The sequence below is a fragment of the Crocodylus porosus genome, unplaced genomic scaffold (genome assembly GCF_001723895.1).
Source record: "Crocodylus porosus isolate Cpor-Errol unplaced genomic scaffold, CroPor_comp1, whole genome shotgun sequence".
In the NCBI taxonomy this organism is placed as follows: Eukaryota; Metazoa; Chordata; order Crocodylia; family Crocodylidae; genus Crocodylus; species Crocodylus porosus.
In genome coordinates, this window is record NW_017728907.1 from 11,692,083 (window position 1) to 11,700,135 (window position 8,053).

General features: G+C 48.3%; 1 protein-coding gene across 1 annotated transcript in view; it reads right to left on the bottom strand.

Annotated features, from left to right (window-relative positions):
* Positions 1 to 8,053, bottom strand: part of PACS2 (phosphofurin acidic cluster sorting protein 2) — a 107,760-nt gene that overhangs the window by 39,779 nt on the left and 59,928 nt on the right. The window lies entirely within an intron of this gene.

Sequence of the window (8,053 nt, forward strand, 5' to 3'; positions counted from 1 at the left end):
TGTAGGTTCATACTGGCCCCTAGATGCTACAACAAGTATAAAGAAAGCCCTATAATTAAAACAAGGGCTTGTCTAATGGGGGAGATGCTCAAGAAAACTAGTAAGAATTAAAACAGATTTGTTAAGCCATATTAAATATATGTATAGATACTTATTCAGAATTAAAATGCCCTTAATTTGCTTCAGTTTAATTTCCGTAGGACAAAGTATTCTGAATTTTTAAAAAAATGTACACAATTGGGTTTTACTTAGGGGTGTCAAATACATGGCTTGTGGGCCACATTCAACCCATGAAGCCCTATAATCTAGCCCACGGTGCTGCCTGTGGGTCTTAGACTGGGCACACTCTTGCTGAGAAAGGAAACACCTTTGTTATTTAAAACTCTCTGACCCATTCATTTTCAGGATGGGGAAGGCAGTGTCAGTATGTACCACGATGGCACAGCAAATGCACGGGTCTCACCCTACAGCATCCATGTCTGTGTTGCCACCCTTCAACAAGAGTTAGTGGCACTGTTATTGTGGTACTGTCAGTGTTACTACTGTCTACTGGATGGGAGCCAGCCTTCTATGGCTCAAGGGACATACATGCCAACTCTGTCTAGCTAGGTTCAGAGATACCCCTGAAATCATTCATCATCACATGACATTCACTGAAGTACATACATCAGGAAATGAAACTGCTACTTTCCTAGCATAATCCGAGGTAACTCTTTTACTGTGTTGTTTGTGCTCTCAGAGGGGCAATTGTGGCCATTCTGTTTGCAATATGAGAGGGAAAGAGTGCAGAACACAATAACTGCAGAACACAAATTCACCATAAATTTGAAGAGGTAGAAAAAAAAGAAGTGACACACCCCCATCCTCCCAGTACAAATGAGCAATGCTGTCATTTGGATAAGCCAAGTTGCACGCAAGATGCATGCAAAAGGTATCCACAAATGGCAAGGCACAAATTGTACTGGCCCCTGAACTGCAATGGGTGACACTGGCTTGGTTTTTTTACACCACCAGCAAATGCTAGGTAGCCTTGTTAAGCCAACTAGTCTGAGTTACTGCTGGTGGTCAAGGTGTTTCAACCATGATGAACAAAGCCTGGAAGAATTCTTCAGGACAGACACAGCAGTCATTCATTCTTGTGAGTCATCTAAACAGACATCTGCCCCTAAATGCAAGACTACTCCTACAGGATTCTTCTGTTCCCCTTGGTGTTGTTTAATGTAATTAGATGTTACTCACCTGGAACTTAACACTTATTTCAGTGATTTTGTAACCAAATCATTCTCCCCCAACACATGCACAAAGTCAGTCACCCAGTGTAACACAGACAACATGGCATTTTTTCTTTCTAGGGCCTTTCTTCTCCCCCACCTTTTTCTTTGTTTGTTTGGTTTTTTTTAAATCAGAGTAAGGTGAGCAGACACTCCAAAAGAAAGGGGGCAAAGCTTTTACAACAATAACATCTATGACAAGCAGTACATGCTTCAATCTCTTGCCATGACAAACAGAACAAGGGGGAAAGGAAGGAGGCAGAGGTCAACGAGTCAAACTGGGGGAAAAATTGGCAATAAAGGAGTCCAAGCAGCTCATGGCAGACAGCTACATTCTAAAAGACGGGCTTTTCTCTCTGGTTTTGTTTTTTTTCAGATCACTAGGGCTTGTTTAACAGAGCAAATGCCAGGATGCTGGGAGGTTTCTCTTATTAAATTTCTTTCCAGAAATTTTATGCATTGGTAACTAAAGCTGTTGCCTCCAACAGACCAGTGGCAAGCTCAAGTGGCTTAAAAGAAGTCATTTCCCTCCGGACAACAGGGAGATGGAGAGCTCCAGAGAGCTTTGTGGAAGGATGACTGAATACATGCCAATCTTGTCCACCAGTTGGAGGGTCCAGAACTGGGGCAGAATGCAGAGTGCGACAGCCCAAAGTAAGATACCAACAAGGTTCATACCTGCCTCCCCAATCCCTACTTCCTATTCTTTCTATAGCCTGTTTGCCTTCTTTTTAAGGCTTTAAAAAAGGTACAGAAGCAAGTCTGAGTTTCTGGGTTTTGTGTCTTTTGAGGAAGTAAATTTCCATTCTGAGATTCTCTGGGAGAACATCTGGCCTGCCATCTCAAAAACCCAGAGCTTTCATTTTCACCTAGAAAGCTTCTAAACCCTGCAATCTAAAGCAGGCCACCAGCCACGCTGTGAAGCACAGGCTCTTTAAAATTACAGTGGCTGTGGACCTTAGTCTTAAATTTATTTCTGATCCCTTCTGGATTTTACATCTTCTAGTAACTGTAACTTAAGAACACGAATTGCCCAAATATTAACATGAAAGTTACCTTTACAGTGCTTTTATCTATACCAGCAATTTTAAAGCCAAATGTTACAATTCTAATTCATTTTACCATGCGCATTTTATATTGATAGATTTGCTTCAGTATGTCTGGGCAGTAGATGCAGATTGGCCAGTTTCATTTTCACATGCGCATGCCCTCAAAGAATACTGGCCAAACTTATTTCTTTAGTAACCTTTCTCCTCCTACTAAAGCTATTTCCCGTGAGCTCTACATTTTGGACCAAAGGAAGCTGGCAGAGTAATTGCTTTCATAGTGCATTCTGCCACCAGAGGCAATTGTGTCAAAAGTAGTGAAGACAATTTAATCTGAAGCACAATTGAGTATCCCAGACCTGCAGGAACTGTTAAACAAGACATAAAAGCCCAGCCCAGGAAAAAAAAAAAAAAAAAAAGGAAAAACAAGATGGGAAAGGGAACCTAGAAAAAATATACCTTATGGTAAAATCAAAATGAAAGCTCTTTTTCCTTTTCAGAAAGCAACCAAAGGAAAAGATAAACACCATTATTATACTTACGACAAGAGAGCAACACATTCACTTAGGTAGTTCTAATGGAATCTCATTTTCAAAGTTATTTTCTGAAATTAATTCCCCCAAGTCACTGCCAAAAAACAGTAAACCATACTCCTGAAGGAAGCAACCTTCCATGGGATAAGTTGCTTTCCTAGCTCTTTCTCCAGTCCAAAGTGGTACTTGGCTGAAAGCAGAAGCTGTTTTAAAACACACAATGGAGTTTCTAGAGTCCAAGGACACCACATCTTTGCCAGAAACTAAAGAAATACAAGGAAGAGGGTGGGCCAGTTACAGTGGACGTAGAAATGAATAAAATTCTCAGCTATACCACTTCCAAGGAACCTTAGACCCAGAAACCCACTGCTTAATTCAAGGGAAAAGTGGGGGGAAGCAGGGCACCAGTCCCAAGCCCTGATTTAGAGAGGGCATCATATGGCAACCCACAGGGAGCTTGTGCTACTGCAGGAACTGCCTCTATGCAATAAATAAGTGTTTGCTCCCCTGCCCCTGTGCCATCCAGAACACCACAATTTCAAGTAATGCCTCTGCAGCAACTGCACTGTAGAATACAGGCTACCTTTAGGGCTTAGGGCCTAATGCCAGAGGATTTCAGAACACCCTGATGCCAAGATAAAAAAAAAAAAAAATCTCAGCAAATAATTGCAGGACCAACTTTTTTGGTAAGAAAGACACGGTCATTGAGGGAAGCGCACACCTGAGCTCTAGCTGAGCTTCACAACATTTTCGAAGTACCAGTTAAATTTTATTCTTAAACCAGGCAGCCTGACTTTCCACAATGGCCAAAGTGGCTAAAAGGATGTACTTGTTACAACTGGGAAACTGAGCAAGGTGAGAGGAAACCAAATATGCCCCCAAAACACGTGAAGGGGAGAAGTGTGTGTGTGTGTGTGTGTGGGGGGGGGGGGGGGTGTCCGGAAACAAAGGCCCCAACAGTGCAACAGGTTAACGTGTTAGCAAAGCTGTTTAGTATTGTCCTTGTCCCCCCACCTCCCCCAACTTAGAGAGAAACTGCAGGGTCATTAATAAAAGAGAGACAGAAAAAAACCTAAGGCTGTTAGGATGGTCAAGTAACCCCACTACTTTTTTTAAACCGTCTGCCAGGTTCACTTTGCAGAATGGAGTGGGGCAAATAAGATTTTAAATACACAGCTCATAAGAAAACACAAATATAAAACAGCATACCTCGGAATGTCCCCTTTAGGAGATTAAGGGAACTAACTAAGGTTTTACTAAGCCACCTCCAGATATGACAGAGGAACAAAACTGGGAGCAACCACATGACCGGAAACAAAATTTGGTGAACATCTTGAAAGAATGGAGTAACTCTCCATCCAGTTTCCACTCCTGTGCGAACTGAATGCAAGGCAGCTAACAGGACTATATCATTAAAGTGAAAAGCTAAATAGCAGTTTAGAAGGATAGTTAAAACTCTGCTACAGCTCACTCGCATCACGTTTACCCCATATCGCAGACTGATTGATACTAACTGAAATACGGAGTAGGGTGCACTGATGGACATTTTTTGGGCTGATACCGATGGCCGATTTTTAAAGAGCCATATCAGCCAATGTCAATCTGACTGCCGATATGCAGCCCAGCCAGTGTCCAGTTGATAAGTCTGTTGTGGGGAAAGGGGCAGGGGGGCAGGTCAAGGCCCCCACAGTGTGGGAGGGAGTGGGGCTGGGGCTGAGGCAGGGGCAGGTGCTGCAGCTGGGGCAGGGCGTGGGACAGCTATGAGTGGCTCATTCAGAAGGCGCAGGGAGGGGGGTGGCTCCCACGCTGCACACACCTGGGGAGGGCATGGAGGGGGGTGCCCCCAGATCTGTACGAGGCAAGGGCAGGCTGAGGCCCCGGGGTTGCAGCTGGCTCCTCCCGGTGGAAGAAAGGGCTGGGCCAGGGCTGCACTCAGGGCAGGTGGTGGCAGTGCTTAGAGGAGGGCTACCAGGGGGGCAGCAGTCATCCCAAAATTCACTGTAGCCCCCCCCCCCACATGCACACCACCATCACCCACCCCAAGCACAGCCCAGAATAGTGCTGTTACTCTGAGCCACTGGGAAGAGAACAGTGTAGGCAGAGCCTCTACTCCATGCCTTTTCTATCAGAGTGTTTAAATACATGGCATGGTAAATAGAAAACAGAAATCTCTCTATTTATCAGGAGCCAGGAGCAGCGGGGGGGAGGAGGGATCCAAGCACATGTGTGTCCCGCATGCACATGTGCCCCATTACCAGACCAGAGGCAGACACAGCAGCAATGGAGCCAGCAGCAGGGGGCAGCAGCAGCTGATCCCCCTACGGTAAAGTGGGCAGAACCAGACACAGCTGAGCCAGATCCGGAGGGGAAGCCCCCCCAGATCCCTCTTAGCTGAGCTGCTAGGGAGCCGCGCTGTGCGAACAGAGCGTGTTGGCGTTTGTGTTAGCGTTTGCGCCGGTAGGTGAGCAGAAAGGACCAGGAGGGAGACTCCTACTAGGGCAGGGCGAAGGCACTGCACTAAGCTAAAAACAAGCAGCAACTCCTATGATGGTGCTGACGTGGAGTGCTGCCAAGGCCTGTCTGGGGGGAGCAGCCTACCTAGGGATTGTCTGAGGCCTCCACCCAGACAGAGCCCATAGAGGAGCTGGCATCTCCCCACTCCCTGGCCTGTGGGGGTTGCCCAACAAGGCCCAGGGGGGCAGGGATTGGGGACACCCACACATGTCCTGCAGGCACCTGCCTTAGGGCCCTGGAGGCACAGGTGAGGGAGCTCCATGAGGAGGTTAGCAGGCTGAGGGGGATCAGGGAGGTGGAGGAAGAAATTGACAGCTATTACCTTTCCCTGCAGGGCCACACACTCAAGGAAGAAGCACCTTGGGAGGTGCCCTCCATTGCAGAGTGGCAGATGGTCACCTCCCGAACCAGGGCTGCTTGTAACACAGCAGTACCAGTTCCTCCAGTCTGGCTGGAGAACAGGTACGAGGCCTTGGCAACACTGGAGAAGGAAGAAGAGAAGGCAACCAGAGAGCAGGCAACTTTACGCTCTGAACAGGCCGAAAGAGCTAAGCAGTCCCGAAGGAGAAAGCATCAAGTGATCATCATAGGCGACTCCATCCTGAGAGGTACAGAGGGTCCCATCTGTCGCCAGGACCCTTCGACATGAGAGGTCTACTGCCTACCCAGAGCAAAGATACAGGACGTGACAGGGATGATCCAGCCCACTGATTACTACCCCATGGTCCTAATCCATGTGGGTACTAATGATGCGGCCAGGAGAAGACCTGATCACCTGATGGTGAACTACCACGCTCTGGGGGGCGTGCTGAAGGAGACAGGTGCACAGGTGGTTTTCTCTTCTGTCCTACCAGAGAGTGGACGTGGAAGATGGCATGTGACGTGCATCGCAGAGACAAACTGGCGGCTTTGGGAATGGTGTCTTGAGGCGGGCATTGGCTTCCTTGACAAAGACCTGCACTTCATGACGAGAGAGACACTCAGGTGGGATGGGCTCCACCTTTCCCCTAAAGGTGGGTGTGTTCTCTTCTAGGTTGGCAGATCTCCTCTGGTGGGCTTTAAAACTAGGCTCGTTGGGGGAAGGGGAAGATGAAGGAGGCCTTGGATCGCTAAACCAAGCAGCACTCACAAGTACAGCCTTGCCTAGACTGACGAGCAGAGCATATACACAGGTAAGCAACAGGGGCCAGGGCAATGCTGTGATTAGGGAGCCAGTGCACACATCCTCAGGAGGCCTCAAACGCCTCTACACAAATGCTTGTAGTATGGAAAACAAGCAGAAGAAACTTGCCCTCCTGCTAGCTGATACCAACCCAGACATAGTGGGGCTCACTGAAACATGGTAGGACTCAACACATGACTGGGTGGTGAATATCAAGGGCTATAGGCTATACAGGAGGGACAGGACAGGGAGGAAAGGCACTCTGCATTAAGGAGGAATACACATCCTCACCAAGTAGCATAGAGTCAGAGGAGGGGCACACAGAAGTGCTCTGGGTTAAAATACAAGGCAGTCGCGGGGAAAGAGACTTAACAGTGGAGGTCTACTACAGACCACCCAACCAAGGGGAAGAGCTAGACCAGGAATTCTCAAGTCAGCTCATGGAAGTAGTTAGGTCAAACGACGTGGTCATCATGGGTGGCCTGAACTTTCCAGACATCTGCTGGGAAGAGCAGTCAGTCAGGTCTGACCGCTCACATAGGTTCCTAGCCCAAATACAGGACCTCCATCTAACCCAGGAGGTGCACAGCCCCACCAGGGGAGACGCCTTGTTGGACCTGGTGCTGGCCACAGGTCACAACTTGGTGAGGGGGCTGCGGGTGCTCGACCACCTGGGTGACAGTGATCTTCGCCTGCTGGAATTCACCATCCAGCGCAAGGTGGCAAAGACCTGCAGCAAGGCAGCAGCCCTAGATTTCAGGAGGGTGGACTTCAATGAGGTAAGGAGAATAGTTGGGGAGGCAGTGAGGTCATGGAGAGGAGGGGAGCCAGGTGTCCAAGAAGAGTGGTCACTCCTTAAGGAGACAATCCTCCAAGCCCAAAGGGAGATAATCCCAACACGGATCAAAGGGAGCAGGAGGGCACAAAAGCCCCCATGGCTCACCAAAAGCATCTGGGAGTGTCTTCTAGCTAAAAGGGAGGCATACACCCAATGGAAGGGAGGTGCCATCACCAGGGAGGATTATACCCCTGTACAGTGGCTGTAGGGGGGCAGTCAGCAAGGCCAAGGTAGAGATGGGACTAGCTTCCCAGATCAAAGACAACAAGAAGTCCTTTTTTAAATACATAAGGGGCAAAAAGAAGGTACCGGGTAACATGGGGCCCCTGCAAGACATGCTAGGAAATTTGGTCATCACAGCAGACGACAAAGATAACCTATTTAACGACTTCTTTGCCTCCATTTTCCTGAGCAGGGACCAGATCAGTCCCCCCACTGGGTCCCCCTCAGACCCCAGTGGAGGCACACCTAGGCCACGGGTCAGTGAGGATCTAGTCAGGGAACTTCTGGAGGGACTGGATGTATTTAAATCAGCTGGTCTGGACGATCTCCACCCTAGAGCGGTGAGGGAATTAGCTGAGGTCATTGCGGGACCCCTGGCACAGCTGTACGAGCACTCGTGGTGCTCTGGTGTGGTGCCAGAGGACTGGAAGAGGGCCAGCATGGTTCCCATCTTCAAAAAAGGGAGG